The sequence below is a fragment of the Equus caballus genome, chromosome 30 (assembly GCF_041296265.1).
Source record: "Equus caballus isolate H_3958 breed thoroughbred chromosome 30, TB-T2T, whole genome shotgun sequence".
Classification (NCBI taxonomy): Eukaryota; Metazoa; Chordata; class Mammalia; order Perissodactyla; family Equidae; genus Equus; species Equus caballus.
This window is the reverse complement of record NC_091713.1, coordinates 22,255,938-22,265,967: the sequence shown is the minus strand read 5'-3', so window position 1 is coordinate 22,265,967 and position 10,030 is coordinate 22,255,938. Positions and strand designations below refer to the sequence as shown.

At 39.5% G+C, this 10,030-nt stretch overlaps 1 long non-coding RNA gene across 1 annotated transcript; it reads left to right on the top strand.

Moving 5' to 3' along the window:
• Window positions 1–6,916: 6,916 nt before the first annotated feature.
• On the top strand, window positions 6,917–9,501 carry LOC138921484 (uncharacterized). The gene is made up of 4 exons (XR_011434105.1): window positions 6,917–7,045; window positions 7,134–7,247; window positions 8,293–8,383; window positions 8,658–9,501. It is a non-coding gene; the product is annotated as an uncharacterized lncRNA (long non-coding RNA).
• Window positions 9,502–10,030: the final 529 nt, after the last annotated feature.

Here is a 10,030-nt window from a genome sequence, read left to right as displayed (position 1 = left end):
ACAGCGCAGCTAGAACACCGCAGGCTGTGCCTGGCAGGGGCATATACTGACAAGTTTGCTCACCACGTGGAGGAGCAGAGATGGAGAGAATGCCTGCAAGTGCTGGAAGGCTCTAGGTGAGGCATCTTCCGTTCTCTCGTCCATTCTTGCCAATCTGATAATTCACTCTTTCGCTCTTAGGGAGTGAATGAAAGATAGAAAGGACAAAAACATTTCTCTCATTTTTCCCTTCTTGGGAGTGAAATGGAATTTCACTCCCTTCCAAGGAAATATGAAGAGCTAGAGCTTAAGAGTCTCTATAAAAGTAGGGAAACTATCTTTATAGAAGTTTCTGTTTTGAATTTGAAGGAAAGACTCAAGATTGTTTCAGGTTGAGCTGAGTTGATGTTCAAGCCTCTATATTTTGTGACCATAAGTGATGCTCTAGCTTCTAAATTGCAAAATGAATGTTAACTCATCTGTTCAAACTGAGATAACTGTAAACTTTGAGTAATCAAGTGCAATAACCCGTCATTTCAGTGGAGGAAAGCAGTGAAGCCAATTACTTAACCGGACTGGCCAAAAAAGTGAGAGCGATAGAATTCAGATGTAAGTCATTCTCTTCTGTTCCAAGGTGGAAAAAAGAAATCAGTCAGGAACATTTGGTTGAGAAAGAGGGTTTCAATGCTAATTTAGGTGAACACAAAGGGAAAGCAAAGGAGAAAGACATAAATGTTAAAAAAGACAACGTAACAAATGTAGACAGATAAACAAGTTAAGGATGACTTTGATGGTGATGGAGAATGTTGACTCATCTGGTTGTGTCCTTAATGATGAGACCACGTCAGAAATACTTTTCATCTTGTTCGAGGATGAGTTCCTATGTTCAGCCGTTCAGCTTGCATAGAACATTGTGTGTGATCAGGCCATGTCATCTTTGCATTTAACACAAAACTTGCTTAATTGAGGGAGAAGATTATGGTAGAGTTCCAGTTTGACACTTTTTAAAGCACATTAGGGCTAATATTTAAACTACATAATGTATTTTTCATGTTGGAGCTACAGTTTCCACTAGGACAAGGTCAATAGTATGACTTTAGTATCTCCTGAACAGTTTGATGACGTATCCAAAATTTGTCTAGTGAATTTTAACATCTTGTTGCATAATATTTACTGAGAGTTCATTTTGCACTCCTAGTTATTCAGAACATCCTCTGACCTGGTTACTACTCTCTTCCATCTTGAAAGCACATAAACTAGTCCAAACACAGGAACAACTGGCCCTTTACTGGAATCAGAGACTCGATTCTAGTTCCAGGTCTGACATTCACCTCTCTGTGATCCTGGGGACGTCACTTCCCTCGTTTTTTCAACCAATATTTTTTAGGTACCTATATCAGGCACTGTTTTTGGCACTGAGTGTGATTTCTGCCTTCATGGAATTTAAAGCCGAATGGAGAAGACAGACCATTAAATAAGTCATTATAATCAAGAGCCACCCGTGCTATTTTAGGCAAATGCAGGAGCCCATGGAAGCACAGAGAAGGAGATACATCGGCCCTAAAGGATCAGATAAAGCTTTTGCATGCTTTAAATTGAGACTTCAAAGGTGAAATGAATATTTAGGGAAAGAATGTTTTGCAAAGAAGGAACTGCATCTTATTAGTCCAGAGAGAAGAGGACTGCTAGCATGACCCTTTAATTCAGAGAATTTCAGTTTGCTGGGAACGTGAAGTATGAGGAAAGCAGGTGGGAGCCTGGGGACATTGGGGACAGTGGTAAGAGAAACGATCCTGGAGAGGTAGCTGAGATCTTTGGTTTCTTCCAACACAAAACAGGAACAATAATGTCCACCTCACACACATATTCTGAGAATCAAAGGACAAAATGTATATAAAACAGTTTTATAATTTATAAAGCACTTTACAAAGACAAGACATTTGTTACTAGTATGTTGGCCATAGACTTTGGTTTACTTTTCCAGAAGCAGAATGCTTTGAATAGATCTATGCTCTGGTGATCTTTTTGACCAAAGTTGCAAATTGCCAATGATATAGTTTATTTGTGAATTTATTTTCTACCTCCCTATGCATTTTCACAGTTGTCTGTATTAATTCATGCTGACAACATTGGGCACACAAGGCAGAACAACCGAAGAGACGTTTTCCAGAACCTCAAATCATATCATATGAGCAATCATCTCACAGGGAGGTGATCTTAAAACCTCCCAGGCAATTACTCTCTGTTCTGTCACTGTAAATTCTAGGCCCTCTCAGTGGAGAGTTAAATCAGGCTTCATCTTTTTAAGTCCCTATTCAATTTGCTTTTTCTAGCTTTGTTCCCAAGAAGAATAAAGTTTAGTAATGTGTTGCAAGCAATTTTCTTCAGAATAGCCAGCCGGTCTTTCTCCTCTCTTGGATAAATCCAAAGCCTAGATTTTTGCACCCAGCATGTGACTCATGTCACTGTGTAAGCCTATGACTCTTCATTTTCACATTTTCTTCCTCTGGTAAGAGAAACCAGGGCAGGTAAGCGTTCAGAGCTGATAGAAACATTTCACTCTGATTTCAAATGGATTTTGTGTTTTCTAAAAGAAGGTAAGTGTAGTGGGTGGACGACTTCTCAGAATTTTAGTCTCTGGTTTCCAAGCTGTCGAGCTTCTTGAATAGAGAACATGAGTGAAGTGTGAAGCTGGAGGGAGGATATGAAGAAATTATTGGCTTTTCGACTGTGTGACTTACAATTCCCATATTTCTCTTAAGGATGCAGAAGAGGAAGTACCTCAAAAATAGAACACTATGCTCAGGACTGATACTCTGGTATTTACTGAGACTTATCTGTACTGTATTTTTTGGCCTTGACTGGTTTTATTATTTTTGGCATCACTAATATCTCTTTAAATTTGAAGTGTTTCCCTTTATACCTGATGGACTGGGGGGGTTCAGTGAGGTGTCTGAGTTTCTGGAGGTGTCTCATTGGAAGGCAAGGTGGGAAGAGCAGGGCAGTACATGGGGTCAGCTACTCTGGGAAATTGATGGGGGATGCAAATGATGTTTTCCGCTCTTGAGAAGTCTGGTTATCTTTGGCTGTTGAGAACGTCACTCTGGGAATGTGTCTGTGTGGCAGGGTGGGGAGGGGCAACAAAAGCACTGTGGTAATGGGATTAAATAGAAGTTCTGAAATGAGCCCCATCACCAGAACTATTAGAACTTCAGTGTCCAAATATCCACTCCCCGCCTTTGGCAGGATACATGGGGGGTTCGGATGTCCTTCTTGGAAGCAAGTAACATTCTTTCACTGTGGTTACTGAGGCCAGTGTCTGATCAGCTGCTTTGTAGCCATAGCTGATGCTTCTGTTGCTCTGGCTGGTGGCTGCTTGGGCCTCCCCGTCACCAGTGACCTGGCCTGCTTGGCTGTGCCCTGTCCCTGATGGGTTGGCTGGTGTGGCTCTGATGGTTACAACACCCTCATGTCACATCCATCCTCATGTGGACCTCACTGCTCTCTGCGGTGTGGCGGGGAGGGCAGGCCCTCTTCTTACCAAGGACTACAGACCTTATTAAACTCCCGGAACAGCCTCACTCTCAGTTTCTTACAGCGCCCCCTAGTGTTATAACACTTGCATTTGATTGTGTCTTCTACTTGCCTCTTGAGGCTCAAGTTCCCACAGACAAGGGTGGAAATCACCCAGGGTTGTCAGATTTAGCAAATAAAAATAGAGGATGCCCAGTTAAATTTGAATTTCAGAAAACCAATGAAGAATGTTTTAGCATAAGTGTGTCCCAAATGCTGCATGGAATGTACTTATACTAGAACATTCTGCATTGGTTATCTAAAATTCAAGTTTAACAGGGTGTCCTATGTCTTGTCTGGCAACCTTATAAATATTAAATCCAAAGTAGTGATCTTACCACCTAAAAGCCTCCTTATCACACTTAGAATGGAAATGGACTAACAAATTATACATGGAAAAGAAATTTTTCCTTTTCTTAGGCATACTAACAGCCAAAAATGAGTACCTTCACAGAAGAGTGTTCTCTGAGCAATGCAAGGGTGGACCAGGGCTGAGTTAATATACTTATAAAAGGTATGTTTTCCTTAAAATTTAACATCCAAAAGCTGACTCTGTACTATTACAGCCTGAATTTCCAGAAGTGTGGACTGTGAGTTTGGCTTACAAACAACACTTTAAGGTTCTAATCACTTTGTATTTACATCAAATGGGTGATAGAATATAATGATTCAGATACCTAAATTTTGAAAAGTCAAAATATTTGTGTATTGATTGGGTCCGGCAAGATCATTTTGTGGGAAATGCAATGTAAGCAATCATTTCCTATTTTCCCTTTCTGATATGAAAATGTCATGTTTTTCAGGGGAAGGACAAAATGTCTACATGATGATGACACATTAGTAAACATCTTTGCAAAAATCTGTCAGTAAAAACAAATAGCTTCCCAATGGATGAACAGACAAACAGAATGTGATATATCCATACAATGGAGTATGATTCAGCCTTAAAAAGGATGAAGATTCTGACATATGCTATAACATGAATGAATCTTGAGGATTCATTTATGCTAAGCAAAATAATGAGATGCATTCATGCTGAGTGAAAGAAGCAAGTCGCAATGGAAAATACTGTACGATTCCACTTATGTAAGGTATGTAGAGTAGTCAGGTTCACAGACACAGAAAGTAGAATGGTGGCTTCCAGGGTCTAGCGGGAGGGGAGTTATTTAATGGGTATGAAAAAGTTCTGGAGCTCTGTTGCACAACAATGTGAATATACTTAACTCTACTGAACTGTACACTCGAAAATGGTTAAGATGATAAATTTTGTTATGTGTATTTTACCACAATTGAAAAACCCCAGAGTCAGTCCTGATGGTCTAGTGGTTAAAGTTCAGTGCTTTCACTGCTTTGGCGGCCCGTGTTCATTTCCTGGTCGAGGAACCACATCACCCATCTGTCAGTTGTCATACTATGGCAGCGGCTCACATAAAAGAACTAGAAGGACTTGCAACTAGGATGTACAACCATGCACCGGAGCTTTGGGAAGAAAAAAAAAAAGAGGAAGATTGGCAACAGATGTTAGTTCAGGGCGAATCCTTGCCTGCAAAAAGAACCCCACAAAACTCCACCTTCTTGGCATTTTTTTTTTTTTTTTTACCTCTAGCACTACCAAAAAGCTTAAAATCTACTTAAAAATGATTTAGCCAGGTAAGTCTCTCAGATTATTTGGTTAAGTTGCCAAATCAATCTAATAGGAACTTTTCTATTCTTTCCTACTGGACTTTTCCCTCATCGTTTCCTTAGTGGTCGAATTTATCTCATCTCAGCATTGATAACTGCAAACATCTTGCTTTGATAATTTGGATGAAGAGAGAGGACAAGGTTTTCCCCTTACTTACACATCATTTTGAAGTAAAAGACTGACAACTTCAAGTAATAAGGACGATGTGTGTATAAAAATTCCTGAAACCTTTAGGGAGGACAAATCTGCCTAACCATCTTAGAAGAGGCCACACAAAATGAAACTAGCCCGTGTTCTGTGTGCATTTGCTGATTTTGCGTACATACATTATTCTTGAAATACAAAGTCTGAAGAATATTTACCTTCTAAATGGGGGAAAGAGAAGATGAGAAAAACCACATTCCAAATAGAACCACCACTCAGAGCAATGATAAATGCTCGTTTAAATTAATGAATAAATCATTCTTGGAATTTTAATAGATTAATGTGCTTTTCCATTTTAGCCCCTGTAAGTAATAGTCCCCCTTTAGTAAATTATATTTTTCTCCAAGAGATAATTTTAGTCCCCGGAAAAAACTCAATTTTGATAGTTTTGGCAATCAAAGACTGGGCGATTCCTTGGCTAGCACCATAATTTCAAGTAATGATTTCACTGTGGCAAGAATGCAATGGCATAAAAGTAGGCCAGGAGTCTTTAAATAGCTGGCAATTTTTGGATGTTCGTGTAAAATGTTTGGGGAAGAGATGTAAGATGTTTAATATAAAATATTTCAGCCCAGGTGCTGAGGTGCTACTGATTTAGGCAAAGTGGAGAGTTGAAGGGAAGCCTGCGATTTGCTCAGTTTGCTCGTTCACTCATTCATTCTTTCATTCACTGGACAAACCAAGTCTTTACTACGTCAGGCAGTATTTTGAATTTGATTTGCATAGATGAGCAATCAAGGTGCTCTTTGAATGGAAATGCAGTGAAGTTTTTATTTCCCCAGTAGTTTTGCTTTGGTTCAAATTACCTAGATAATTATCTAAACTGTTGTATTTACTTTGCCTGTAGAATGAAGCAGACAGGCTGAATCCTCAACTGGAATTATACTCCAGACCACCGAGAAGGAAGAGGGCAATGTTATGGTCCTTAAAGCCACAGAATCCTCCATAAAAAAGGTTCTCGAACATTGCTTACATTTCCTAACCCACTGGTCCACTGAGCCCTGTCCATGGCTGTGTGGGAACTTGGTGCACATCCCCAACTGATCATACAACCAGCAGCCTGTCCGTCCTCTCCTTCAGGTGAACAGAGGACGTGCCTCACCTTTTAGAATTCAATATTCATTCCTAGCTTTCCTACTTAAAAATTCTGGTAAACATGTTTATTATCATTCCCATGTTTTTCTCTAAACAAACTTTCCTGGGATGCTATGAAAATTCTGGAAGTCATGGCAAAATTATTGGAACAGGACCACCAGGAATAGGTGGGAGGACAAGGATTTGCCCAGTGTGGAAAAAATTAAACCATTGCCTGGCCAATAAACAAAGATGAACAAGGGGAACCCAATTGACCTGCTGTGTTGTACAAATGAAAGAAACAACCCACTGTATTCCAGAAACAGGAAATAATGTCCATAAAGAAAGAAATGTTTCCCGTTTTGTTCCATCGGTAATAAAAATTCATCACATGAGTTATAATCAGTCTGTAACTTTATCCACATGATGCTTTAGCCTTTGTTCTGTCTCTTTCTTTTCCTCTGCCTGCTCTTTGCCTAGCAAGACTTTACAATTCCACCGGGAGAGAAGAGGGAGAAAAAGATCCACTTGGTACTATTAAAGCTTTTAAAGAACATTTACTTTATTATTTTTTTTTTCCTACAGACCACAGGCAATTGCTGTTCCTCTCTTTTGAAAGAAACTCCGGCTGTACCTGCTCTTTCATCTCCTTCGTGGAAAAATGTCTATCGGCTGGAAGCCCTAGGAGTCTTAATTTTCAAGGATTTTAGTTGTAAGATGTTCAAGGCATGAGGTAAGCTTTCACGCAAAGGTAACTTTAGTAGTTGAGTCTGGTTTCTCCCCCTACCCTCTGCCCTCCAGGGCTATATGGGCAGCTCCCTGTGAGTGGATAAGCTCCTTAGCTAAGATGTAAACTCGTGTTACCTTGTATCTGATGAAGGTTGCTAGAGACTGACACTTCAGAAAACAACAAAAAACAAAAAAAGAAAGAGAGGGGAAGAAAGAAAAGGAGAAACTGAATCCAAAGGCTTACAAAGGGATTAGAAAAGTACCCTCCAGATGGAAAATTTTATGGGAGCTGGAGAAAATGTATAAGTGAAATATCAGCATCCTAAAATAACAGGAAATAGTGTAATCTACCTGATGGAGAAAATTGTCACTTTAAAAAAACTATCCTAATTTCCTTCAAAATTGTTCTTGTTTTTGAGCCAATAAACTGCAGCTAAGCTGACCATGGGCTTTTCTTCTGCCAAACTCATATTTGCCAACAGAATCTCTATGTGTTTACAATTGAAACTTTTCCATTATACTCTTTTGTTCCTAATTAAAATCAAGCCACCCAGGGGCAGACAGAAATCATGCAAGAAGGAAAGAAAATTGCTAATGATCTGGGTGAATTGTGATCCAGAAGTTTTAAGGAAAGCCAGGGGTGAGTGTTAGAGCAATGGACTCAAAGCAAATTTGGGGTCAACCAGAAGAAATGTACAAGGGAGAAAACCTGTGTTTTCCTTTAATGAGTAATAACAATGATACAATTTGCCTTAAGTGTGTACACAGTGGAAGATAAATCAGCAAATGAATGCTTAAGGCATTTAGTCTGAGGAAACGTGATATTGATGTAATTTTTGCCATGGGCTCCCTCCACCCAAACCTCTAGCATGGACTACATGACTTAGTAAACTATTGCTGAGCATATGAACAAAAAGTTTGTTTGGTTGCTTACACAGAGAATTATCAGAATTAATTTCCTGTTATTTATGCATATTAATTTGGTTGGGATAACTATGGCATTTCCAAAGGTTGTGGTTTGAATTGGTTTCATAACCCATGATCTACAGACACACACCACCTATTCAACCACAGGAAGTTTGGCCAGGCATTGCGCTAGATGCCAGCGGAGGATAAGAACATGAACTGGAAGCCAAAGATGTAAGTACAAATACAAATACGATTCCAGGCAGAAATTGATAAATGTCACAAGAGATGGGCGGATAAAACATCATGGGTGTTCAAAGGATGGAGGATGTCCTAGGGATGGAATGAAGTTCAAGAAAGTCTTCTTAAAGGTGTTGCATTTACACAGCACCTGTAAGGATTGGTAGGATTGAGGCATGATCCTGAGTAGGTTTGCATGAACTTTAAATAAAGTTGTGCACGTTTATTGACTTGTTCACTCATTTAAGAAATGTTTATTGTGCTGCAGGTATTCCAGTTTCCTGGGATAGGCAGTGACCGAAGAGGCAGGCAACCCCATGGAGCTGATATTCTGCAAGATGGCGGGTGGTAGCGGTGGTTGTATTTGAAATTTTATTTGCTTCAAACACTTGTTGTCATTGAACTATTGGTGTTTGCTGCAAGTTGAGAAAGCTTGCCTTTTCAGTTTGTGCTTAGTGGAAAATTTTAGACAGGTGTCAGGAAAGATATTCAGATAAAGTTCAAGGATGAGTATGTAAAACTTGAAACAAAAGTTATAGAATTCTTGCGCATTTCCTAAGGAAAAAATATGAAATTCCATATAGATTGTGCACTATCTGGCAAGAAGTTGAGGAGAAAGGCGGATAATAGTGGTTCAGAGACCTTTGCTTCTACCAAAGGTAAAGGATAAAAATGAAAGCAACAGGTAAGGAGTGGCCTACATCCTTTGTATGGAAGGATGTAGAGCAGAAGGAATATGAAATGTGTGGGATTAGTTCAAGAAGAAGGTTAGGTTGGGAAGAAAAATGCTCCTAATGGCTACTTTATGACAAATCGTGAGAATTAGTCTCTTGATACTTTGCAAATAACTTTCAAGTTCTCTGTCTTACACAACCCTTGAATTTACCCAGGAAGAGAACCAACTGTGGAAGAAGAGACGGCTAGCTATAGCTTCTACATAATTTACAGATTCAGGACCAGTCCACAAACACACCTTGAATAGATTAATCCCACTTACTAGAAAATGGATAAATATTTGCTCATTTGAGGTTATGTAATCACTAGAAAATGGCTTGTCAGTATTTAAATAATTTTGGTTTTAATACATAGAATAAACAAACCAGATTTCTTTCTTTCTTTTTATTTATTTATTTTTTTGATGAGTAAGATTAGTCCTGAACTAACATCTGTGCCAATCTTCCTCTACTTTTTTGTATGTGGCACACCTCCACAGTATGGCTGGTGAGTGAAGTAGGTTGGGGCCCAGTATCCAAATCTGTGAACTAGGGCCACCTACGAAGAATGCGTGGAACTTCAGCCACTTGGCCACAGGGCTGGGCCCTCATTTCTTTCTTTCTTTCTTTTTTTTTTTTTGAAGATTAGCCCTGAGTTAACATCTACTGCCAGTCTTCCTCTTTTTTATGAGCTAACATCGGTGCCCATCTTCCTCTACTTTATATGTGAGATGCCTACCACAGCGTGGCTTGATAAGTGGTGTGTAGGTCTGCACCCAGGATGTGAACTAGCAAACCCCAGGCCACCAAAGCAGAAGATGCGACCTTAACCACTGTGCCACCAGGCCAGCCCCCTCATTTCTTTTTTAACTGAAATATATTTGACATATAACCTTGTGTAAATTTTATGTAGCAAATTAACAAACAT